The 27666-nt window shown below is 43.8% G+C and overlaps 1 pseudogene; it reads right to left on the reverse strand.

The window, feature by feature from the left end:
* Nucleotides 1-514: 514 nt before the first annotated feature.
* LOC102414914 lies at nt 515-26981 on the reverse strand (annotated as a pseudogene).
* Between the last annotated feature and the right edge of the window lie 685 nt (nt 26982-27666).

Here is a 27666-nt window from a genome sequence, read left to right on the forward strand (position 1 = left end):
CCTGTGGGAGAGCATGCGGAAACCCAGTTTAAGACAGAAGCAGGACAGAGACATAACCGAGAGAAGCCTGGGCATCTGAGGGGCACAGGAAGAGGGGTTGCGAGTCGCTCACATGGGGCAGCCCTCCCGCGTCTGTGGTTACCTTTCACCAACTGTCTCGTTTCTTGCTTCACACACATCTGACTCGTCTAGGACCCTGCCCAAGGTGAGGGCACAACTTTTTGCTAAGATTGACCCCACAGTAGAAGCCTGTGGGTGCACGTCCACACTTATTATGGGGTGGGGCCCCCTCCCTCTTTGGCCTCCAAGGAGTCTTCCTGCGCCTGTGCACACAGGGAAGTCTTCCTTGACCTCAGGCGTAGGCACCTTATCTTTATTCCAGCAGCGCTCAGCCTCTGCCGTTAGCTTGAGTGTCTGGGTGAAAACAAAGCTTCAGTTTCACTCCACTTGACAAACACCAGCGGTCCAGCCCAGAGGCCCCTCATTCTCCCACCGCAAATCCCTCTGAGAGACATGAACTCCAGAAACCTTTATTGGGAGGGTGAAGCTCTGTCTTCTGCAGTTTCTTCAAGCTGGCGTGGGGCTCGTAGACCCTATCTAGCTGGGCCATGGAGCTCTCACCCTGTCTCATTTAGGGGCCTCAGAGGGACTTCTGTTGTTACTCCTGAAGGATCTGTTCTGAGGATTCGCTGGAATCTCTGCATCACCATCATCTTGGTGTGAAACTGTAGTAATCTGAAAGAGACAAATTTAACAAGTAGATTTTTTTTTTTAATTTTTAAACTTTACAATATTGTATTAGTTTTGCCAAATATCGAAATGAATCCGCCACTAACAAGTAGATTTAAAAAGGCAGGAGCCAAAGGTCAGGAAAGAATTATTTTGACCAGGGGCCCAAGCAGGAGTGAGAAGCAGGTTACGTTTTTTACAAATTTTAGTCCTGGTCCAGATAGAGTCCGTGCTTGAGCCACCCTGTCCGAAGGAACGGAACCTTTGGTTGTGGTCTGACATATTTTTGGTATCATTTTTATTAGCCCAGAGTGACTGATGTAGGTGTGACAGGCCACTCAACTTCAGAAGTAGTTGGAGAAGTGACAACCTGAATATTAATATACAAAGTTGATCTCATTTATTTCCAGGAGAATAAGCTTGAATCCCAGCCTACACCTGGCACTTCAAGGAGACTTGCAGGCTTGTAGCCAGTTGCCTGGTTTTATCTAAGTTGGTTTTGATGTGTTATTAACACTTAAACCAAAGCATCTTCCCCTTGGTCCTTTAATGCAAATCTTTTGTCACCTTCTAGATCTATATTTCTTCTATTTTTCCCCCCATTTATAAACAACCAACTGTAGAACAGAATTATTATCATTACTTTTTTATAACAAAAACATCTCCAGTCTTTATATCTTCTCTCACTGACAACATATATCTTACTTGCTTTATGCACCAAAATCATTTCCTTGTCACTTTAGTAGCTTTTAACCTTTAAAAAACCTTGACTCCTAGTGAAAACCAAGAAGAAAGCAATTGTTAACTTTTTATCGTATTGGCACTCTCTAATTAGCAAACTCAGGAACATATTTTAGAATCTCTAAAAACATGTATTTTTCCAAAGTTCAATTTCTTTTCTCAATATAAGACAAAGGATGTGTCTAATAAACCCAAATATCTTTAGTTTTTTTCTTGTAATTAGAATTATGTGATTTGTAAGTACTTACTTTTAAGTCAGTTAAATAGAGCTCACTTACAAATTAACCTCAGCAATATTATCCAAAGACAAAGACACACTGAGGCATACATAAATCGAAACAGACAGCAATCTTATAGTTTTCCACTTAAGATTTAGTATAAAATGTCTCTTGCCCCTTTTCTTTTTCTTGGCTTGATTTTCTACTAATCTACCGAAGGCTAAAGTCTCAGGGAAAATAGGCTGTGTATCTCCCGGTCAAGATAAAAGCTTCAGGCTTTTTTCTTGGTATATTTTTATTTTCTCAGGGTCAGAGTTCTGGGGAAAAAAAAAAAAAGTATTTCAACAAGCCAGCTTTTCCTAACTGCACATGCAGAAGGAACCAGTTTTGCAATTTAAAAAAAGTTTCATTTTAACCCATTTTCTCTGGAATCTAAAGAATATCACCGCCACCTAGTGTCAGAAACTGTCATCTCTCCTTTCTGTAGTCCTGGTTTCAGGGCTAACACACAGACCGAACACGCTCAGATTGGCCCTAGTAACAGGAGCAGGCTGGCTGATAAAGCGCTGTCCCAGCGCGGGCTTGCCCTCTGGCAGCCGGGGTCTTAGTGTGATCAGAAGGGTCCGAAGGAATAAGGGAACATGGAGGAATAGGGGACGCTTGGTTCTTTTCCCACCTTCTTCTCTCACTGCTACGTATCAAACAGACCAAAAGGACCTTCTGAATAGCACAGGAAGTCAATTGAACACACTGTGATAATCTATATGGGAAAGAAGAATAGACGTATGTCTGTATATAACTGAATCAAGTTCCTGTACACCAAAACCAAACACGATATCGGAAATCAGGTCTGCTCCAATAGAAAATAAAAAATTACAAAAAAAAAAAAAAAAAAAGGAGCGTGAAGAAATGCTGCCGCCTTGTGGGCACTTTCGGTAACAACAACTGAAAAGCCTGTTCTGCTGCTGCTGCTGCTGCTAATGGGCACCAGGTCTGTGAGAGCTTCCTTGGTGGCTCAGCTGTTAAAGAATCCGCCTGCGATGTGGGACACCTGGGTTCGGTCCCTGGGTTGGAAAGACCCTCTGGAGAAGGGAAAGGCTACCCACGCCAGTATTCTGGCCTGGAGAATTCCACGGACTGTATAGTCCATGGGGTCACAAAGAGTTGGACACGACCGAACAACTTTGACTTCACTGTGAGGATATAAGGAAAAAACACCTGTCCTCAACAAATCTCCTCCGCTTCAATGATGGCTCAGCTCATAAAGAATCCGCCTGCAATGCGGGAGACCTGGGTTTGATCCCTAGGTTGGGAAGATCCCCTGGAGAAGGGAAAGGCTACCCACCCCAGAATTCTGGCCTGGAGAATTCCATGGACTGTATAGTCCATAGGGTGGCAAAGAGTTGGACACAACTGAGTGCCTTACACTTTTCACTTTCATTCAGTAAATGTCCTCAGGTAGGTCCTGGAAAAAGTATTCAAAATAGGGCAGATGGTCAAGAACCCCACCGTGACTTGAAAGGTGTTACTCACACTCTTTAAAAATAATCACATGAAAAGATTTTATATCTCTAAGTCCTATAGAAATGCAAATCAAAACTGCAAACTACCTCAGATTGGCTTTTGGCAAAAAGTCTACAAACAATAAATGCTGGAGAGGGTGTGAAGAAAAGGGAGCCCTCCTGCACTGATGCTGCATGATAAATTGCTAACAGCCAGGATGGAGGACAGTGTGGAGGTTCCTTAAACACGTGGAAAGAGAATGACATGGGGACACTCCCTAAACCCAAGCAGAAAAACATACTCCAAATCAATTAAAGATCTAAATGAAGGACAGACACTATAAACCTCTTCAGAGAAATACAGGCAGAACACGCTTTGCTATAAATCACAGCCAGTTTGCTTTGGATTCATTCTTGGAATAATGAAAACCAAAACCAAACAAATGGGACCTCATTAACCTTAAAAGTATTTGAGCAGCAGTTCAGTTCAGTCGTTCAGTCGTGTCCAACTCTTTGCGACCCCATGAATCGCAGCACGCCAGGTCTCCCTGTCCATCACCAACTCCCGGAGTTCACTCAGACTCACGTCCATCGTGAGCACCAGCGTAAACCATAAATGAAAGAAAAAGACAGTGCTTAGAATGGGGGGAAAAAGTGTTTGCAAATGGAGATATCCACAACAGGTAAACACCTCATGCAGCTCAATATCAAAAAACAAATAACTCAACAGAAAAAATGGGCCAAAGATATAACGGACATTTCTCCAGAGAAGGCATCCAGGTGGCCGTAAGGCACCTGAAAAGATGCCCAGCATCCCTAATCATTAGAGAAATGCAAATCAAAAGTTCAATGACGTATCACTTCACGCCAGTCAGCGTGGCCATTTCAAAAATTCGACAACAATAAATGCTGGAGGGGCTGTGGAGAGAAGGGAACCCTCCTACACTGTGAGTGGGAAAGTAGATGAGCACATCCACTCTGGAGAACAGTATGGAGGGTCCGTGAAACACTCAACAACAAAGTGCCAAGTGACCCAGCCATCTCACGCCTGGGTGTGGATCCTCAGAAACCAAGTGTTCAAAAGATACTGCGTGCCAACAATCATGGCAGCACCAGGTACAATATCCAAGATACCAAAGAAACCTGAGTGTAGAAGGTCAGGTGAAGGGGTAAAGAAGATGGGGCATGCATACCTAAGACAGGGCTACCCAGCCATAAAAAGGATGAAAGAATGCCACCTCCAGCCACAGAGAGAAGAGAGATGATCACTCACTGAGACAAAGACAAGCATCACATGTTATCCCTTCTAGGTGGAATCCAAACATGGACACAATGAACTTCTTTACAAAACAGATTAAACAGCTTTACAGACTTAGTAAAGAAACTCATGGTTACCAAAAATGAAAGATGTGGGGGCGGGGAGAAATTAGCAGGTTGAGAATAACATACACACAGTACTATTTACAAAATAACCCACAAGGACCCACTGTAGGGCACAAGGAACCCTACTCAACAATCTTGAATAACCTATTGAGGGCAGGAGGAGAAGGGGACGACAGAGGATGAGATGGTTGGATGGCGTCACTGACTCAATGGACATGAGTTTGAGCAAGCTCCAGGAGTTGGTGATGGACAGGGAGGCCTGGCGCGCTGCAGTCCATGGGATCACAAAGAGTCGGACACGACTGAGCGACTGAACTGATGAGAAACGAACCCGGAAAGAACGTATACACATCTACATACAAATTAATTAGGTTGTTGTACACATAAGAGAAAAGGGGGCTTCCCAGATGGTGCTAGTGGTTAAGAACCCACCAGTGAAAGCAGGCAGACATAAGAGTCGTGGGTTCAATCCCTGTGGTCAGAAGATCCCCTGGAGGAGGGCCTGGCAACCCACTCCAGTATTCTTATCTGGAGAAGCCCATGGACAGGCGAGCCTGGTCAGTTATAGCCCATCAGGTCCCAGAGTCGGACACAGACACTGAAGCTAATTAGCACACACACACACACAAAAACCCCATAACAATGCAAATCACCTATACACTGGAATTCAAAATAAACAAAAAAAAAGACAAAAGAACTGCTGACTCCATTCCCCTCATGCCTTGGGTACCTGGGCTAGTGTCACATCCCTGGAGCCTGAGCAGGCTTGGGTCCCCAAGCTGGACTGTGGTGGGGCTGAGGGAGCTGGGGAGGGTGTCCAGGCAATGTGCCCCAGCCACCCTCCATGGACCTGGACTTCCTGTTCCCCTCTGCACGAGCCCACAATCTCCAGACCCAGGGCGGCCCTCCTGCAGCAAAACCAAGCCTAGTGCCCCCAAAGGATGGTGGAGTGTCTGGCCTGGAAGAGCTTTTGCAAGGTCCCCTGGGCTCCATGTCTCCTGCTGGCGGGGTTCCCACCTCCAGCCTCCTTCCTTAGGGTTGCCCACTTGAGGAGGACAGCACCCTCAGCAGAGTGGTGCAGCAATCACTGGGATGTGTCCAGGGGATGAAGACTGAGGTGGAAGAAGTAAGGTAACACAAGCCTTGGGTGTTTCCATTCTAGTTGACAACCAAGAACTGGACTTGCCCTAAGGCCCTGGTTGCCCAGGTAACTACAGTTGGGCATGATGAAATGCTGCCGCCTTGTGGCCATTCCTTGTAACAACCACCTGAAAACCTGGGCTGATGGGCTCTTAAGACTCACAAAGCCTGCAGGGCTGGAAATGACACCTGCCCTCAGGAAATGCCCTGGGACAAATCACCAGAAAAGAATTCAAAACGGGGCTAACTTGATGTCAATTTCAAGAGGTTAATTGTACTCACAAGGTAGAAGGTAAAAAGCCCATGGAAAGATACTCAACATCAATAATTATTAAAGAAATGCAAATTAAAACCAGGATGCGGTATCACCTCACACGGCTCAGAATGGCCATCCTCAAGAGATCTTCAAAGGTTAAATGCTGCTGAGGGCAAGGGGAATGGGAACCATCTTACACTGTAGGCAGGGTTGCAAGTGGGCAGGTGTAGCCACGAAGAGAATATTTGGAGTCTCCTTAAAACACAAAATACAGAGTTACCACATTTTGGGGCAACCCCACTCCTTGCTTTGACCTGGAAAAAATCCTAATTCAAAGAGAATACATGCGCCGCTATTTTCAGGGCAGCACTATGCACAATAGCCAAGACATAACATTAACCAAAATATCCATCGATAGATAAATGAAGACTAACTGGTCCATCTGTACAATGGAATACACTCATAAGTCAAAAAAAAATAAAAGAGAGAGAAGGAAAAACGCCATTGGCAGCAGCATGGATGGACCAAGACATTATCTTACTAAGTGAGGTTAGAGATAGAAAGACAAATATCCTAAAATATTACTTACAGGTGGAAGCCAGAAATTCATGCAAGTGAAATAATTTGCAAATAAAAACAGACTCAGTTAAAAAACCAACTCATGATTATTTCTTTTTAAAGTTGTGGGGAGGGATACACTAAGAAGGATTAAAAGGTACGCGTTACTAAGTATCAAATAGGTAATATAAAAGGCCCAACTGAATAGCGCAGGAAGTCGATGGGACAAATTGGGATAACCTTCATGAGAAAAGACGCCGGAAAAGAACAGGTAAATGTCTATATCTGCTTGAAAAAAATGTCCATTTAGATCTTTGGCCCATTTTTGTTGTGTTTTTTTAATTGAGCTGCATGTGCCGTTTGATTTGCAGATGAATTACTTGATATATTTGCTTGCAAACTTATTTTTTCCATCCTGAGGCTCTGAGGGTTGTCCTTTTGATTATGCTTTCCCTTGCATAAATTAATGCAAATACAACCTCGGAAATCAACTCTATTAGAAAATAAAAATTGAAATACCACAAAAAAAAAAAAAAAAGAGGGAGAAGAAATGCTGCCGCCTTGTGGCCGCTTTTGGTAACAACTTAAAACCTGCGCTGATGGGCACTTAACTTCCCAGGCCTGTGGAAAGTAAGGAAAAAACACCTGTTCTCAACAAATGTCCTGGGGTGGGTCCTGGGAGAAGATTCAAAACTGGGCAGACGGGCAGGAGGCCAACACCAAGAGGTCAGTTTTACTCTCTCACTGTTTTAAGAAACAATCACATGAAAAGATTTCAACATCGTGAAATCTTAGAGAAATGCAAATTAAAGCACAGCGAGGTACCACCCACACTGGTCAGAACGGCCTTTGTTGAAAAGCCTACAAACAATAAATGCTGGAGACGATGTGGAGAAAGGGGAGCCTCCTGCACTGATGCTGGCAAAGTAAACTTAACAGCCCGGATGCAGGACGGGGTGGAGGCTCCGAAAACAAACTAAAAGAGAATGAAATTACGTCACTCCATAACTGTTGAACGAAAAATAATTCCACGTTGGTTAAAGAACTAAACGGAGGGAGGATTAGGCCCCACCTCTAGAGGAAAACGTAGGAAGAACAAGCCTTGACATAAATCGCAACAAGTTCTTTTTGGATCCACCCCTTAGAATAATTAAAAATAGAAAAACAAAACCTCAATAAAAGGGCCTCGTTAACCTTAAAAGCACTTGCACAGCAAGGGAAAACATAAACAAATGGACAACCCTCAGAACCTCAGAATGGAAAAAATAAGTTTGCAAGCAAATATATCAACAAGTAATTCATCTGCAAAACAAGCACACAGCACATGCGACTCAATAAAAAATAAAATACAACAGAAAAATGGGCCAAAGATCTAAATGGACATTTTTTCAAAGAATGCATTCAGATACCTTAAAGCACATGAAAAGATGCTCAGTGTCACTAATGATTCGAGAAATGCCAATCAAAACAACGAGGTATTTGCTCACATCATTGAAAATGACCATCTTCCAAAAGATCTATGAAGATTACACTCTGCCCGCGGGCGTTGGGGACAGGGAATCCTCCTACTCTAGGGCAGGGATGTAAGTCGGTAGGTGCAGAAAGAAAACAGGAAGGAGACTCCTTAAAACAGTGAATACAGACTTCCCGCCCCCTCTGGCATGCCCACTGAGATCCAGAGAAAATAAAAGTTTTAAATGACATGTGTGTGCACTTGCCGTGTCCAGCACAGCGGGTGAGAAAGACCTGAAACGGGGCGAGCGCCTAATGAGAAGACAGACATGTGTAATTCGGCAAGCGGGGAGTCAGGAGGCCCTCCTGCTCTGCATGGCAGGAAGACAAAATGGCTCCTTTCAGCCCGCACTTTTATTGGCAGAAGTCACATGAGATCACTAGGGAATAGCTATGCTGGGGAGTTTAATCAGCGCCCCATAAAGAGGGAGTAAAGTTAAGGCTCTGCTGTTGATCAGCAACGTCTTGTTTTGTTTCCATGGGGACGGACGCAGGGGAAGGCAGTGAAGCGGAGCAAAGAGCATGCACGTCCTGCCCCAAGAATGTTCGTTTGGCATGTTTACCAAGGCAATCACGAGGGCACAGTCTGCCGCACCCTCGAGTCATGGGGCAGGTTCTGGTCTCGGCTCCGCCAGGCTGCAACATGCACCCTTATTTTCAGGGCGGCACTAGTCACAATATCCAAGACAGAACATAAACCAAAACGTCCATCAATAGAAAAGTGAAGCGTAACTGGTCCAGCTAGACACTGGAATACATTCAGCTGTCAACAAGAAAGAAAAAGTGGAGTAGCATGGATGGACTGACAGATTTAAGGTACCGAGTCAAGTAGGTGAGAGAGGGAAAGAGAAATATCACTTACAAGTGGAATCTATAAATTCATTCAAATAAACTGATTTGTAAACAGAAACAGACTCATAGACTTAGAAAACGAACTTACGATTATTAAAATCAGAAGGTAGGAGAAAGAAGACATTAAAAGGTTGGGATTAACATACACACACACTACTTATTATCAGATAGAATATCCCAAAGGACCTACTGTTAGCACAGGGACGTCGACTGGACACACTGTAATAACCTATGTGGGAAAAGACCCTGAAGAAGAACAGATAATCTGTGTATAACTGAACCAAGTTCCTGTTCACTGAAAACAAACAGCAGAAATCCAATCTACTGCAACAGAAAAAAAAAAAAAAAAAAAAAGGACTGCGGGGAAATGCTGCCGCCTTGTGGCCACGTTTCGTAACAACAACTGAAAAACCTGTGCTGATGGGTATTTAATACTCCCCAGGCCTGAGGGGATGGATGGAAGGAAAAAACATCTGTCCTCAACAAAAGTCCTCGGGTAGGTCTGGGGAAAAAAATTCAAAACAGGGCAGACAGTCGAGAGGCCAATCTCCAGAGGTCAGTTTTTCATTCATACCTTTTTTTTTTTAATCACATGGAAACCTTTCAACATGGAGTAATTTTAAAGAAATGAGAATCAAAACTAGAGCTAAGTATGAGCTCACACCGGTCAGAATGGCTTTTGTTAAAAACTCTACAAAAAGTAAATGGTGGAGAGGTTTTAGAGAAAAATAAATTATCCTACGCTGATGCTGTCAATGTAAATTGTTAGCAGCCAGAACAGAGAACAGGGTGGAAGTTCCTTAAACGAGGGAAAAGTGAATGAAACTATGTCTCTTTCTAACCTCACACAGAAAATAAACTTCAAATATATTAAAGAGCTAAATGGAGGGATGGATACTCTAAACTTCTTGAGAAAAATATGGGCAAAACAGGTTTTGAAATCACAGAAAACTTCTTGGTTTCACTCTTAGAAAAATGAAAAATAAAACAAAACTCAACAAAAGTAATCTCATTAACCTCAAAAGCTTTTGCACAGCAAGGGAAATTCTAAATGAAAGAAAAAGACAACCCTCAAAGGGGGGGAAATGGTTATGATCAAATTTAAAAACAATTTATTCATCTCCAAACATGGAAATAGTTCATTCAGCTCAACATCAAAAAACAAACTCAATAGAAAAACAGGCCAAAGATCTAAACAGACATTTGTCTTAAGGCATCCAGATGGCAATACAGCTTATGAAAAGATGCTCAGCATCACTGTTAGAGAAATGTGACAAATCAAAACTACGAGATATCAACTCACACCCCTCAGAATGGCCATCCTCCAAAAGATCTACAAAGATTAAGTGTTGCCCAGGGCATGGGGAACGGAATTCTACAGTCCACAGAATTCTCCAGGCCAGAATACTGGAGTAGGTATTCATTCCCTTCTCCAGGGGATCTTCCCGACCCAGGGATTAAACCCAGGTCTCCCGCATTGCAGGTGGATTCTTTACCAGCTGAGTCACCAAGGAAGCCCCCTACACTGTGGGTGGGGAGGTAAATGAGTGTGTGCAACCAGGAAGGAAAAGAGTACGGCGATTCCTTAAAATACTAAATATAGAGTCACCACAAGATCCGGCAAGGCCACACCTTGCCTTAGATCTGTATAAAATAATAATTTAAAATGATACTTGCAACCCTATTTTCAAGGCAGTACTTATTGACAATACTTAGTAGAGCGCATCAACCAAAATGTCCACGAATAGAAAAATGAAGAGTAACTGGTCCATCTACATACTGGAATACACTCAGTCATCAAAAAGAGCAAAAAATGTGATTGTCATCAGGATGGAGAGACCTAGATTTATCATACTGAGTGAAGTCAGTCAGAGAAAGAAAGGAAAATATGAAATCACAGGTGGAATCTATAAATTCATACAATTGAACTAATTTACACACAGAAACAGACTCACAGACTTAGAAAACCCATTTATGATTATTAAAATAAAAGGTAGAGGAATGGAGACATTAAGAAGTTGGGAGATTAACAGATACACACTATTACCAAAGATAATCCGAAAGGACCTATTGAATAGCACAGGGAAGTCCACTGAACACCCTGAGACAACCTCTGTGGTCAGACCTTGAAAAAGAATAGATACAGGTCTATGTATAACCGAATAAAGTTCCTGTAAACCTAAAACAAACAGAACAACAGAAAGCAACTCTACTCCAAAGTGGGGGTGGGGGGGAACCCACTAAATTAAAAAAAAAAAAAAGCGTGGCGCATGAAGAAATGCTGCCATCTTGTGGTCTCTTTTGGTAACTACAGTTGAAAACATCTCATCTGGGCACTTCATATTCCCCAGGCAGAGGGATAGAAGGAAAAAACAGCTGTTTTCAACAAATATCCTTGGGTAGGTCCTGAGAGGAGATTCAAAACAGGGCAGACGGTCAAGAGGCCACTCTGTAGGGGTCAGTTTTACTCACACTGCTTAAAAAAAATTAGTAGAAAAGTTTCACCTCCTGAAATCATAGAGAAATGCAGATCAAAATTATGAGGTATTGCCTCTCACCGACCGGATTGGCCTTTCTTTAAAAGTCTACAAACAGTAAATCCTGGAGAGGCTGTGGAGAAAAGGGAACCCTCATACACTGATGCTAGCAATGTAAAATGTGGACAGCCACTGTGGAGTACGAGGTGGAAGCTCCTTAAACCGGGGAAAAGAGAATGAAATCATGACAACTCCCTAACCCCATACAGAAAAAGAAACTGGAAATCAATTAAAAATCTAAATGGTGGGATGATTACTGTAAACCTCTTGAGGGAAAATATACATAGAACATGCTTTGATACAAATCACAGCAAGTTCTATTTGGATCCACCACTTAGAGTAATGAAAAATAAAAGTCAACAAAAGGCACCTCATGGACCGAAAAAGCATCTGCAGACAAGGGAAACCCTAAAGGAAAGAAAAAGTCAACCCTCAGAGTGGGAAAAAAAATGTTAGCAAACTAAGACCCACAGGGACTTCATCTCCAAAACATGCAAACTGCTCAGGCAGTTCAATATCAAAACACCAAACAACCCTACAGAAAAATCGGCCAAATATCTAAATATACACTGCTCCAAAGAAGGCATAAAAAAGGCCATTAAGCACATTAAAAGATGCTCAGCATCACTAATTATTAAAGAAATGCAAATCAACACGACAATAAGGTATCAGCTCCCACCCCTCAGAATGTCCATCTTCCAAAAGATCTACAAAGATTAAATGCTGCCGTGGCCGAGGGGAACGGGGAATCCTCCTGCGCTGTGGATGGGTGGGTGCAGCCACAAAGGAACGTGATATGCAAGTTTCTTAAAATATTAAATACATATTAACCACATGATCTGGCAGGCCCACTCCTTGTCTTAATCTGGAGAAAATCATCATTTTAAATGATACACGCACCTCTTTTTTTCAAGGCAGCACTATTGACAATAGCCAAGACAGAGCGTCAACCAAAATGCTCATCAATAGAGAAATGAACTCACTGATCCATCGAGACACTGCAATATACTCAGGCATCAAAAAGAAGGAGAACTGCCATGGTCAGCAGCATCAGTGGACCAAGAGATTCATCATACACAGTGAATCAGTCAGAGAGGGAAACAAAAATATCATATCACCTACAGGTGGAATCTATAAAGTCATATGAATGAACAAATGTATAAACAGAAATAGACTCATGAAGAAAACCAACTTATGATTATTAAGAAAAAAAGTAGGGGAAGGGAGACATTAAGAGTTTGGGATTAACATATACACACAAGAAGTCCAAAAGGACCTACAGGATACCACAGGGAAGTCTACTAAACACACTGAAATAAGCTATATGGGAAAAGACCCAGAAATACATCTACAGTTATTTCTATAGAATAGACATAAATCTATGTATAACTGAGACAAGTTGCTTAAGTAAACCTAAAACAAACACAAGAACGGAAATCAACCGTATGCCAGTAGAAAACAAAAATTAAATTTGTCTAAAAAAAAAAAAAATGGCGCGTGAAGAAATGCTGCCACCTTGTGGCCGCTTTTGCTAACTACAACTGAAAAACCTGTGCTCCGATCAGATCAGATCAGATTAGTCGCTCAGTCGTGTCCGACTCTTTGCGACTCAATCAATCGCAGCACGCCAGGCCTCCCTGTCCATCACAAACTCCCGGAGTTCACTCAGACTCACGTCCATCGAGTCAGTGATGCCATCCAGCCATCTCATCCTCTGTCGTCCCCTTCTCCTCCTGCCCCCAATCCCTCCCAGCATCAGGGTCTTTTCCAATGAATCAACTCTTCGCATGAGGTGGCCAAAGTACTGGAGTTTCAGCTTTAGCATCATTCCTTCCAAAGAAATCCCAGGGCTGATCTCCTTCAGAATGGACTGGTTGGATCTCCTTGCAGTCCAAGGGACTCTCAAGAGTCTTCTCCAACACCACAGTTCAAAAGCATCAATTCTTCGGTGCTCAGCCTTCTTCACAGTCCAACTCTCACATCCATACATGACCATAGGATAAACCATAGCCTTGACTAGACGAACCTTTGTTGGCAAAGTAATGTCTCTGCTTTTCAATATGCTATCTAGGTTGGTCATAACTTTCCTTCCAAGGAGTAAGCGTCTTTTAATTTCATGGCTGCAGTCACCATCTGTAGTGATTTTGGAGCCCAGAAAAATAAAGTCTGACACTGTTTCCACTGTTTCCCCATCTATGGTGGGCATTTATTAATAATATTCCCCTGGGAAGCAGAAAAGAAAGGCAATGCCAAAGAATGTTCAAATTACCACACAATTGCACTCATCTCACACGCTAGCAAATTAATGCTCAAAATCCTCCAACCTAGGCTTCAACAGTACGTGAACTGAGAACTTCCAGGTGTTCAAGTTGGATTTAGAAAACACAGAGGAACCAGAGTTCAAATCGCCAACATCCTTTGGATCATAGAAAAAGCAAGAGAATTCCCAAAACATCTACTTCTTATTCACTGACTACACCAAAACCTTTGACTATGTGGATCAAAACAAACTGTGGAAAATTCTTCAAGAGATGGGACTCAGACCACCTGACCTGCCTCCTGAGAAACCTGTATGCAGGTCAAGAAGCAATAGTTAGAACTGGACATGGAACAACAGACTGGTTCCAAATAGGAAAAGGAGTACATCAAGGCTGTATATTGTCACCCTGCTTATTTAGCTTATATGCAGAGTACATCATGCGAAATGCCATGCTGGATGAAGCACAAGCTGGAATCAAGATTGCTGGAAGAAATATCAATAACCTCAGATATGCAGATGCCACCACCCTTATGGAACAAAGTGAAGAGGAATTGAAGAGCCTCTTGATGAAAGTGCAAGAGGCGAGTGAAAAAGCTGGCTTAAAACTCAACATTCAAAAAACTAAGATCATGGCATCCAGTTTCATTACTTCATGGCAAATAGATGGGGAAACAATGGAAACAGTGACACACTTTACTTTCTTGGGCTCCAAAATCACTGCAGATGGTGACTGCAGCCATGAAATTAAGAGACACTTGCTCCTTGGAAGAAAAGCTATGACAAACCTAGACAGCATATTAAAAAGCAGAGACATTACTTTGCCAGCAAAGGTCCATCTTAATCAAAGCGATGGTTTTTTCCAGAGTCATGTATGGACGTGAGAGCTGGACTGAAAAGAAAGCTGAGTGCTGAAGAATTGATGCTTTCGAACTATGGTGTTGGAGAAGACTCTTGAGAATCTCTTGGACAGCAAGGAGATCAAACCACTCAAACCTAAAGGAAGTCAACCCTGAATATTCATTCAGAGGACTGATGCTGAAATTGAAGTTCCAGTACTTTGGCCATGCACTGGGAAGAACCGACTCATTGGAAAATATCGTGATGCTCTAAAAGATTGAGGGCAGGACTGCGAGTTGCAGTCCGCAGGGTCGCAAAGAGTCGGACAGGACTGAGTGACTGAACTGAACTGAAGGGGATATAAGGAAATGCACCTGTCCTCAACAAATATCCTCGGATAGGTCCTGGAAAAAGAATTCAAAACAGAGCAGACAATCAAGAGGCCAATCTCCTGAGGTCAGTTTTACTCACGTTGATTTTTTTTTTAATCACATGAACAGGTTTCAGCATCATGAAATCTTAAAGAAATACAAATCAAAATTACTATGCTGTATCAGCTCACACAGGTCAGGATAGCTTTTGTCAAAAAGTCTACAAACAGTAAATCCTGAAGAGGTTATGAAGAATAGGAAATCTTCCTCCTGTGATGATGCTGGGAAGGTAAATTGTTAATTGCCAGGATGGCAGACAGGGTGGAGGTCTTTAAATGGTGAAAAGAAAATGCAATTACATCACTCCCTCACCTCACACAGAAAAAGAAACTCCAAATGGATTAAAGAGCTAAGGGGAGGGGTGATTCCTCTAAACCTCTTGAGGAAAATACAGGCGGAACAAGCTTTGACATAAGTCACAGGAAATTCTTTTTGGATCAACTGTTACAATAAGGAAAAATAAAAGAAAACTCAAAAGGGAGCTTGTTCACCTCAAAAGCATTTGCACAGCAAGGAAAACACTAAGCAAAGGAAAAAGAGAACCCTCAAAATAAAGAAAAAATATTTGCCACCAAATGTAAAAACAAGGAATTCATCTCCAAAACACGCAAACAGTTCATGCAACTCAATATCAAAAGCCAATCAACCCAACAGAAAACAGGCTAGAGATCTAAATGGACATTACTTGTTCAAAGAAGGCATCCACATGGCCACAAAGCACATGAAAAGATGCTCGGCATCACTGTTAGAGAAATGCCGATGGAAACTGCAACACGGCCTCAGCTTACTCACGCAGAATGACCATTCTCCAAAAGACCTACAAAGATTAAACTGCTGCCTAGGGCAAGGGGAACAAGGAATCCTCCTACACGGTGGGCGTGGATGCAAATGAGTGGGTACACCCACAAAGGGAGACACTACGGAGATTCCTTCAAACTCCATAATATAGAGTTACCACCTGATTCAGCCAGCCCACTCTTGCCTTAGATCCCAAGAAAATGATAATTTAAAATACTTGCACCCCTGTTTTCAGGGCAGCACTGCTGACAACATCCAATCAGAGCATCAGCCCATTTTAGCCGAAAATGACACCTAAAAGTTGAAGAATCAAAAATCTCTATCCCAGACCAAGCACTCCATGTGGTGTGGTTTTCCAAATTTAACTGGTTCCTTAGGCTTCCCTGCTGGCTCAGATGGTAAAGAATCTGCCTGCAATACAGGAAACCAGGGTTTGATCCCTTGGTTGGGAAGATCCCCTGGAGAAGGAAATAACAGCCCACTCTAGCATTCTTGCCTGGAGAATTCCAAGGATAAAGGAGCCTGGCAGGCTACATACAGTCCATGAGGTCGCAAATATTCAGACATGACTGAGCGACTAACACTTATACTTTCTTAGACTCTCAGAATTTTTTCATAAAGGAGTCCCCCAAGCCTAATTCACTCCACCTAAAACTCAAACCAGCTTTGATTCTTCTGTCATCTTCATTTCAATAGGTAAACATTGTTTTTATCAGGTTAATGTGGAAATTATCTGTAACTCCCCTTAGCCCCGACCGCCAACCACAACCAATTACTTCCCAAGGCTTATAGGTTACAATCCCTATACATGTCTCAAACCAATCATCTTTTCCTGTTTAATCTATCCCTTCATTTCTACTCTGAATATTAGAAAAAAATGAATATGGCACAGGTCCTGTCTTTGAAGGTCTGATTTTCATAGCAGGAAAAATAATTATTTCATTCTTTCTCCATACACCTTCCATGGGTGCCATACCTACCTTTACTGAGTTGATTATTAATTCAATATTGGGATTCCCTGGTGGCCCACTGGTAAAGAATCTGCCTGCCGATGCAGGAGACTCGGATTAGATCCCTGGGTCAGGAAGATCCCCTGGAGGAGAGCATGGCAACCCACTTCAGTATTCTTGCCTGGGAAATCCCATGGATAGAAGAGCGTGGTGGGCTACAGTCCATGGGGTCACAAAGAGTCAGACACGACTTGGCGACTAAAACAGCAATTAATTCAATAACCAGACAAAGACGGCATTGCTACTGTAATTTAAGGGGTGGAAGGCAGGAGTGGTCATCAACACCTTATAGTCCATACCTGACCACAGACATCTATCTAGTCTCAAATGTCAGTGGTGCCGCCGGGAAACACTGACCTAGGCCCCACAGTGAACAACTGACACCTGTTCATACCAAGTTTCTGGACCTGTCCTCCAACCCTCTTCCCAGATCAGGAATACACAATACCAAAGGGGTTTTTTTTTTTGTTGTTGTTGTTGTTTTGCCAGTGAGAATGCTATGGCCTGAATGAACCAGAATGTCTAGAAGTTAAGCAAGGGGCTTTGCAGAAAGACTGCCTCTGTTGGCTAGGACTTTAAAGCCCTAAGAACAGTGCCTGGTGTAGATTTCTAACAGGAAAGAGAGAGCAAAGCAGTCAATCCTAAACAAAATCAACCCTGAATATTCATTGGAAGGACTGATGATGGAGCTGAAGCACCAATACTTTGGACACCTGATGCTAAGAGCTGATTCACTGGAAAAGACCCTGATGCTGGGAAAGACTGACAGCAGGAGAAGCGGGCAACAGAGGATGAGATGGGTGGATGGCATCACCAACTCAATGAACATGGATTTGAGCAAACTCAGGGAGATAGTGAAGGTCAGAGAAGCCTGGCGTGCTGCAGTCCATAGGATCTCAAAGATTCAGACATGACTGAGCAACCAAACAACAGGCTCAGGGCTTGGCTTTCTCAGTACAAGTCAGGGTGGAACCTCAGCCCTCACCCTGGATGCAGACTCGGAACTTTCACTGGCACTGACACCCAGTTCAAATGTGCAGTCAGTCAGTCCACATGCAGTATAAACGCTCCCTAGAAAGATTTTCATTGGCAGAGATGGCAGGCTAATCTCAGATCTATGGTTTGGAAATCTTCCCCTAGGGCACAAGGTAGGACTTCTGGGGGTTGTGAAAAGATTTTTTTTTTTCTACTGCTGTCATTCTTGAAAAATATTCACATTAACTTACTAAGCTATCTATTTGTGGGAAACTCAGAAGTAATACATTCTTTTCCAGGTATCCATGGCTTTGAAGCTCCAATACTTCGGCCACCTTATGCTAAGAGCTGATTCATTGGAAAAGACCCTGATGCTGGGAAAGATTGAAGGCAAGAGGAGAAGGGGACAACAGAGGATGAGATGGTTGGAAGGCATCACAGGCTAAATGGATATGGGTTTGAGCAGGCTCCAGGAGTTGGTGATGGACAGGGAAGCCTGGTGTGCTGCAGTCCATGGGGTCTCAAAGAGTCGGACATGACTGAGGGACTGAACTGAACTGAACTGAATTTGATATGTTAAGATATTAAAATTAACTTTACCATTTCTTTTTTTTTTTCCCAAATGTGGCTACTCAAAGATGTTAAATTATCTTTCTGACTTGCTTAATATTTCCATCAGACAGGGTGCTCAGGGCTGGTGCACTGGGATGACCCTGAGGGATGGGATGGGGAGGGAGGTGGGAGGGAGGTTCAGGATGGGGAATATATGTACACTCATGGCTGATTCATGTGAATGTATGGCAAAAAATCACTACAATATTGTAAAGTAACTAGCCTCCCATTGAAATAAATAAATTTTAAAAATTTTCTATCAGGTGGACTCCAAGGATGTTTTTTAAGTTTTTAAATTTTTATTTTATATTGGAGTATAGTTGATTTATAATGCTCTGTTTCAGGTATATAGCAAAATGATTCCATTATACACATAAATATAACTGTTCTTTTCCCATATAGGTTATTACAGAATATTGAGTAGAGTTCCCTGTGCTATAGAGTAGGTTCTTATTGATTATCTACTTTATATATAGGCAGGCTCTAAGGTAGGTTTTTTTTTTTTCTTTATTATTTCTTTACTTATTTTTCTATGTTTGGCCACAAAATAGAAAAGCAGGACCTCAGTTCCCCAACCAGGGATCAAACTCGTGCCTGCTACAGTGGAAGCGTGGAGGCTCAGCCACTGTACCTCTGTGGTGCAGGGTGTTGACCAGGGTGTTCTATGCCTGAGAATGGGCAGAGGGACATGGATGATTAGAGACATACAGGTCAAAGAAGTGAGAAGCCAAGTTATAGAGGAGATCCTCCATGTACAACTAGCGGGAAGCTGCTGTACAATACAAGAAGCCCAGCCTGGTGCTCTGTGATGACCCAGAAGGGATGCATGCGAGGGAGGCTCAGAGGGAGGGGACAAATGCGTACTTACGGCTAATTCACGATGATGCACGGTAGACACCAAGGCAACACTGTAAGGCAATTATCCTCCAATTAAAAAGAAAAAAGAAAAATCATTCATGTAGAAATTGAAACCATCCAAAATGACAGGGATAAATGTTGGGAGAGACACAAGCTGTGTGCTTAAAAAATTTAAGGAATGAGAGGCATCCAGGAGAAATATCAGGTGGTATGATCTAAAGGGGGGCTTCCCTGGTGGCTCAGATGGTAAAGAATCTGCCTGCCAATGCAGGAGACATGGATTTGATCTCTGGGTTGGGAAGATCCCCTGGAGAAGGGCATGGCAACCCACCCCAGTATTCTTGCCTAGAGAGCCCCATGGACAGAGGAGCCCAGAGGGTACAGTCCACGGGGTCGCAAAGAGCTGGATGCAACTGAGCAACTGAACGAAAAATAAGAACGATCGAAAGGGTACCTGTGCCCGCCAATGTCTGGCCATCCCCTCCTGCAGACAGTGAGCACCCAACAGGGAATAATTCACCTCAGGTGCTGTGTATGCTATGAACCGGATTCTCCAAGGCCTCACCCAAAGGTGAGACCATCTCTAGGGAATGCGGCACATGGTCCAGGCTCAGGGACATCAGATTCTGGTTATGAACAATAGACATGAACATGTCTTCAAACCGGGTACCCACCGAGACATAGGTCAACCTGCAGAAAGACAAAACAGCGGGAGAGTTGCAGCCTCGGTCCCACACAGAGTATGCGCCTCTTCTCTGTGTCATTCTTCCTGCCCTCCCTCTTCAGGCCAAAACAGATTCTCAGCGTTTATCCCATGCTGCTGTCCACCTCAGACTCCCAGCCAGGTCAGGGGATGTCTGTTAATTTCAAAGTCAGGTTGTCCAAGGACCTACTGTAGAACACAGGGAACTCTGTTCAATATTATGCATCACCTTAAATGGGAAAAAAGAATTTGAAAAGGAATAGATATGTATTTCTTGGACTGCAAGGAGATCAAATCAGTTAATCCTAAAGGAAATCAATCCTGAATATTCATTGGAAAGACTGATGCTGAAGCCTGAAGCTCCAATACTTTGTTTACCTGATGCAAAGAGTTGACTCATTGGAAAAGACCCTGATGCCGGAAAAGATTAAAGGCAGGACGAGAAGGGGATGAGAGAGGATGAGATGGTTGGATACCATCACTGATTCAGTGGACATGAACTCGGGCAAACTCCAGGAGATGGTGAGGGTCAGGGAAGCCTGGTGTGCTGTAGTCCATGGGGTTGCAAAGAGCCAGACATGACTGAGTGACTGAAAAATGACAACAGGGGAAAAGAACTTCTCCGCTGATCATCTCAATGTCAGATAACCATTTGTAACATAAGCTATGTATGAAGAATATTCTATTCGATCTATACCAGGCTCTGATAGGAAGCCTTTCAAATATGGGGAGATGGGGACTTCCCTGGTGGTCCAGTGGCTAAGACTCTGCACTCCCAATACAGGGGGCCCAGATTCAATCCCCAGTCAGGGAACTAGGAACCACATGCCATCAGTAAAGAGCTCGCATGCCGCAACGAAGGCTTGGTGCAGATAGATAGATGCATGCATGCTCAGTCAGTCCTGTCCAACTCTTTGTGACCCCGTGGACTACAGCCCACAAGGCTCCTCTGACCATGGGATTTCCCAGGCAAGAATTATGGAGTGGACTGCCATTTCCTTCTCCAGGGAATCATCCCGACCCAAGGATGGAACCCACATCTTCCTGCGTTGGCAGGCGGATTCTTTACCACTGAGCCACCTGGGATACCCAGAGATGGAAGGGGGTAACTATTATTCCCGGGGGAACATCTGGGGTGGGGTAAACCAGCACCTACCAGAGTATCTGAAGGCGACAGCAGGGATGTTTCAGAGCTTTCACAGGATCCGTTCTGACACGTCATCAAGGTCACCGTTACAGATTTCCAGCTCCCAGAGGCTCTCCTTAGTGTGCAGTAGGTTGCAGAGGTCTCTCCAACAGGCAAGGGTCCTCATTGTACTACTTGGAGGAAAAACAGCATTCTCTAGAGGAACAAATTCAACTCCAGCCATTTCAAAGATAACACATACTCTAAAATATCTTCTCAGGGAATTCTCTGGAGGGCCAGTGGTCAGGACTCTGCACTTTCACTGCTGAGGGTGTGAGTTAGAGTCTTTGTTGGGGAACTAAGATCCCACAAGTTGTGTGGCTTGCAGACAGGCAAATAAGTAAGTAAATGAATAAGGGGCCTTCCCTGGTGGTCCAGTGGTTAATAATCCTTCTTGCAATGCAAGTGACATCGGTTCAATCTCTGGTCCGGGAAGATCCCACATACTGCAGAGCAACTAAGCCCGTGCACCCCAACTATTGAGCCTGCACTCTAGAGCCCAGGAGCCACAGCTACTGAGCCCAAGTGCTGCAACCACTGAAGCCTGAGTGCCCGAGAGTCTGCGCTCTGAAACAAGAGAAGCCACCACAATGAGAAGCCCGTGCACTGCGGCTAGAGGGGAGCTCCCACTCGCCATAATGAGAAAAGCCCGCACAGCAATGAACACCCAGCACAGCCAAACACAAAATAAATAAATAAATCTTTAAAAAAGTAAATAAATAAGAACATAAGTAAGTGAATAATATATCTTTTGAGAGCGCCTGTTACCTGACTCAGACTTAATACTTGGAAGAAATAAAGTATGGTGAAGTGTGAAAGATGATAGACCCACAAAAGCATCAATAGTCACTGCGTCTGTAGGCAGGCGAGATACAACTTATGAAGGGCAGCGTCTCTGAGTGTGAGGATGCTCATTATTAAGAAACATCAGTATGAATGACACACGTTGCACGTTACCTACAACTATGAACATCTCTAAGAAATTCGCAAGCATGACTCGTACAACTATGAACATCTCTAAGAAATTCATAAGCGTGACTTCAGTTCCTTTGCACAACTGAAAAGCGGAGGTCAAACCAGTGATTCTTAAAGAAGGGACGTTTTGGACACTTGGCAATGTCTGAAGATATGTTTTATCATCACCACCGGAGAGAGGGAATAAGTTCTAGTGTTTTCTTGTGGGTAGAGGTCAGTGTTACTACTGAACAGGGCAGTCCCTGACCACAAAGAATTATCTGGCTCAAAATGTCATTAATATTGACATTTAATTCAGAAACCCTGAGTTAAACAGAAGTAGAGAGATTTTAAAAATCACTGGTTCAATAAGAGACTAGATCAATTTCTTCATGGCCTTCAGCCTCTTGTTATAGTCAACAAGCAGTAGAATTATGGGCAGGTTTTAGGAACACAGGAATGAACAACTTTTTATAGAGGACTCCACCTGTGCCCAGACACACAGACACATGTACCCCAGTGTTCATCGCAGCATTATTCTAGGACATGGAAGCAACCTATATGTCCATTCACAGGTGACTGGATAAAGAAGTTGCGGTACATATATACAATGGGATATTACTCAGCCATAAAAGGAAAGCATTTGAGTCAGTTCTAATGAGGTGGATGAACCTAGAGCTATTATACAGAGTGAAGTAAGTCAGAAAGAAAAAAAACAAGTATCATATATTAACACATATATATGGATCTAGAAAGATGGTACTGATGAACCTATTTGCAGAGCAGGAGAGAGATGCAGACACAGAGAACAGACTTGTGAGCACAGCAGGGGAAGAAGAGGGTGGGACGAACTGAGAGAATAGCATGGAAACATTTGTTACCATGTGGAAAATCAGATAGCCAGTGGGAATTTGCTGTATGACACAGGGAGCTCAAATCCGATGCTCTGTGATGACCAAGAGGGGCGGGATGGGGTAGGAGGTGGGGGGGAGGTTCAAGAGAGAGGAGACATATACGTATCTACGGCTGATGCGTGTTGCTATATGGCAGAAACCAACAGAACATTGTAAAGCAATTATCCCCCAATTAAAAATAAATTTAAAATATTTAAGTAATAATTCATTTCCGTTCAGTTGCTCAGTCGTGTCCAACTCTTTGCGACCCCGTGAACCGCAGCACACCAGGCCTCCCTGGCCATCACCAACTCCAGGAGTCCACCCAAACCCATGTCCATTGAGCCGGTGATGCCATCTAGCCATCTCATCTTCTGTCGTCCCCTTCCCCTCCTGCGATCAATCTTTCCCAGCATCAGGGGCTTTTCCAATGAGTCAGTTCTTGGCATCAGGTGGCCAAAGTAATAATTTAAATCCTTAAAAAATTTTTTAAAAAAGAAAGAAAAGAAAATTCACCTGGAAGTTAGCCTTTTTGGCTGTTTGTCTTTAAAGATGTATTGAATACTCAACTCAGTTTTCTGTAGAAAATGGCAATGCTCCAGACAATATAATGAAACCAAGAGATCTTTGTGTTTTTGAATATAAGTGGTAACTTCTAAAAAAGAGCCCGTTATCCGTTTCACAAATTCTTCATCCTGATTCTCAACGAGACAACAGAACAGAGGCATGTGGTGCTCCACTGCTTTTGGATTATCACCCAAATTATTTCATTTTCTCTAGGAAGTACTGATTAAATTCTCCTGTCAACAGGTGATAGTCAAAGGCTGTCTCAAAAATTTTTCTCATTAAGAAGACCAAAAATAGAAGTAATTACCAGGCTAAAGTCATTGTGTCTTTATCTTCTCTCTTTATACAATTCACAGATGGAAGGAATCGGACACTCAGTTAATATCAGCATATACGCTATGGACGTACAACTCCTGGATTTTCAAGTGTACGAACATGTGATGGTCTTTATGGTTGCTGCTTGGCAAAAGAATCTTCAGGGCCTTCAACTCAGGAACATGAGCAGCAGTAAACCCAGCACTCCCGAGGTCCCCATTACTAAAACGCAGGATGACACAACCCTTCCAAGGCCAGCAAACACTGGCATTCCAGGAGGACTCGGCAGCACCGACAGGCGCTAACTGCAGCCTTCCACGCCAGTGTGTTGGCAAGAAAGCGGGCATATAAGTCAGTGAGCATTTGGCATGAGAATTTCCCATCATCCCCTGTCTCCATCTACCAACTCAGGGCCATGCAAGTGACCCAGCATAAGCTGGGCACGTGGCACAGGTCCACAAACGCATCCTTCTCTTGCACCAGCCTGAGAGTGGTCAGGGCCTTCCATCTGTCCTTGAAGAATAAGGTGAAGTACTTCCTCCTCTTTTCATTGGGGAACTTCAGGGTCATGGAGTAGTTGTTCTCCTTTGTGAACGCTCTCCTGGCAGCCTCATGTTCGGGCCAGGAGGGGACAAGGAATGAGGAGTTGGCATCATCTTTCTTTTCAACAAATAGGACAGGAGCAGCAGCAGCAACACCTGCTTTCTGCTGTCGCCGCACACGGCGGATTCATGGTCGACGGTCAGATCAGTCTCCACGTTGTCCATGTCCTTGAGGACAAAGAGGAGCTTCCTGGGATTGTACAGAATGGGAAAGCAAAAGAAGCAAAGATCAGAATCCAACAGGAGCCTGGCCACTGGGTCAGTCCTTGGCAATCAGCTCAACCAAGCTGCACGCAGCCATCAGATCTATGTTGTGAGAAGGGAGATGAACTGTGTATAAGAGGACGCCTTCCCAGATGTCCCCGTGTGTCCACTGTAACAGCATTACTTTACAATCATCACTTTGCCAGCAGCCTTCTCTCCCACCAGGAACACGTTCCAGCCCTTTCAATATCGTTACTAGGATTATACACAGTATTAAGTATGCTGAGACCACCGACTATCATTTCTTGGTAGAACTTATTGTGAACTTTTTCAAAAAGGTATTTTTTTCCCACTATGGGAGGGTTTTTTCCCTTGAGGAGGACTTCATAGCTTTCTTTGATACCTAAGTCAACGAGCACAGGGCAGAAGAAATATAGAACAGATTAAAAATTCAATGTACAAATATTATATATATATATATATATATATCCTGTCTTTGGCACCTGGAGCCTCCCCTACCTCAGGTTCTCGTACTGCCCAACCCAGTGTCAGGCTGACTGAAGCCCTCCTCTTGGCTCCTATGGGCAAAGTGTGGAGGCCTCCTTCACTGATGCTCCAAAAGCAAAGATCAACAGGTGTCCAGGTGTGTGTTAAAGATGTATCCTTCATCAATACATTTAGCTCCTGGGGGTCCTCACCGAATCCAAAGGCCTGAGACAGAGAAGCCACTTCAAGCTCACAAAGAGGGCTGCAGCACCCAGCCCCCAAGCCCTGACGGAAGACTAGCGCTCTGAATAAAGGGGGCCTGGCCACCAATACTTCACTGACAGCCTTGTGAATGTGGGTAATACGGAGATGGAAAACAATTCAGAGTCCAGCCTGAATCACTCTCCTGCTGGCCAGCTCCACGTCCCAGGGCTTCAGATGCCTGCGACTGCTCAGAGGGCTCCCACCCAGGTGGAGCAGCCCTCGGGACAGAGGGCACACGGAGGACCTTTCCCAGGACCTGAGTCCTCTAGCGCCAGGTTACATGAGAGCTGAAGTAAGAGTCCCCAGGGCTCCTTCAAGCAAAACACAGGGGTCTAGAGAAACCTCGGGGCTTACGCGAGACAAATGTTTATCAGGTGATTTAAAAAGAACATAAAAAGAACATAGTCTCAGTAGTTATGAAAATGTTAAGTTTGAACACGCATGCAGCTGCAATATTGCTCCATCACAGGGAACACGGAAAGTGTTTTTCAGCTCCGAATTCCCACATCTCTGCTGAAATTCCTCATCTTTACACCCATGTTTTCCTTCTTTTTCTCTAAGCTATTTGATGTATTTGTAATACTATTCCATTTTATTTCTTTATTCTTATTTCTTTGGTCGTGCTGGGTTGTCGTTGCTATGCATGGGCTTTCCCTAGTTTCAAAGACGGGGGCTACTCTTCATGCAGCGCATGGGTTCTCACTGTGGTGGCTTCTCTTGTTGCTGAGCACAGGCTCGGCTCTAGGTGCACGGGCTTCAATAGCTGAAGCTCAGGAGCTTAGTTGCTCCGCAGCATGTGGAAACTTCCCCAGATCAGGGATAGAACCTGTGTCCCCTGCTCTGGCAAGTGGATTCTTAACCACTGTCTCACCAGGCAAGTCCTATAATAGTATTTTAAAGGCTGTGTCTTTCGATTCAAACATCTGGGTCAGCTACAGCTCTGGTAGTGGCCATTCTTTTCTCTTGCTTATGGTCAGGGTTCCTGCATGTCCTATATACTGTGTTTTTTTCTTTTTCTTTTTTTTACATCTTAAGCTGTATGGTGTATATTAAAGAACAGAAGAGAAGAGAGAAGACCACCCCTACTTCCCAAAGGGCTTTGAGATGCAATACAAAACCAGGTCTCTTCACTTTCCAGTCCATCCCACTTCATTTGGGGTGATTTTATATCAGCTCCTTCTCCCTCCCAGTTCCCCACATTTTGAACTAGCCTGGACACACACATATGTAAACACTCAGCTCTTCAGCCAGGAGCCAATGACAACTTCCCCTAAGTTAAGCACAGGTGAGGAGAAACAGGAGCTGCACGCACACACACCCATGAAGCCCACAGAGGGTTCCCTATAAATCCTTTAAGTGCCTCAAGAGTTACCCCACATATCCACCAAAGGAGACCTCTTAAGACCTCAAAGAGCCTCCTGTGTGTTCAGATGTTGTTGTTTAGTTGCTCAATCGTGTCTCTTTTGTGATCCCATGGACTGTAGCCCACCAGGTTCCTCTCTCCATGGGGTTTCCCAGGCAAGAATACTGGAGTGGGTTGCCATTTCCTTCTCCAGGGGATCTTCCTGACCTAGAGACCAAACCTGGATCTCCGGCATTGCAGGTGAAAATCTTTATCACTGAGCCACCAGGGAAGCCCATGTAGATACTGCATCACGAAAACCAAAACCAAGTATTTCCCAGGGGGTTCAGCTCAGCGTGAAATTTCTTCAGGGAACTGGGCAGATCTATAAGAGTTGCATTTTAAACCTGTGGGATCAAGGTAGCCTTGAAGTGTGACATTTGGATGTTGACTGAGCGACCTGGCTTTCAGACACTGCAATTTGACCACACATGACATGTATTATAGTCCTTGCTATTCAAAAACCTAAATGGCTGATCTGAAATTGATTTAGAGCATGGCACTGCCTCTTGACCAGAGAGACTGACATGGCATCCTCCTTTACATGTCAGTTCTTCGCTTCCTGTAGCCAAAACACCCAGTTACCCAGCAGGAGAGGGTTTGCCTGAAAGAAATGTCCAATGTCAGCGCTAGGGCCTTACTGCCTAGTCTCTTCACTCTGCCAGAGTGGGCAGTGACACGAGCAAGCCTAAAGAATGATCGCTGGGGCCGCTGTGTCCAGGTCACCCTAGCACCACCACCATTCCCAGCTCTTCTTGTCAACATGCCACATCTGGACCAGTTTACAGACCAGAGGCAAAGCAGGGCCAGGGATGTTCATAACCTTGAGCCTGAGGGACTTTCAGCTTTGTAGGGATGAAGATAATAACTCTCGTTTCTCA

Source organism: Bubalus bubalis, chromosome 18 (genome assembly GCF_019923935.1).
Source record: "Bubalus bubalis isolate 160015118507 breed Murrah chromosome 18, NDDB_SH_1, whole genome shotgun sequence".
NCBI lineage: Eukaryota > Metazoa > Chordata > Mammalia > Artiodactyla > Bovidae > Bubalus > Bubalus bubalis.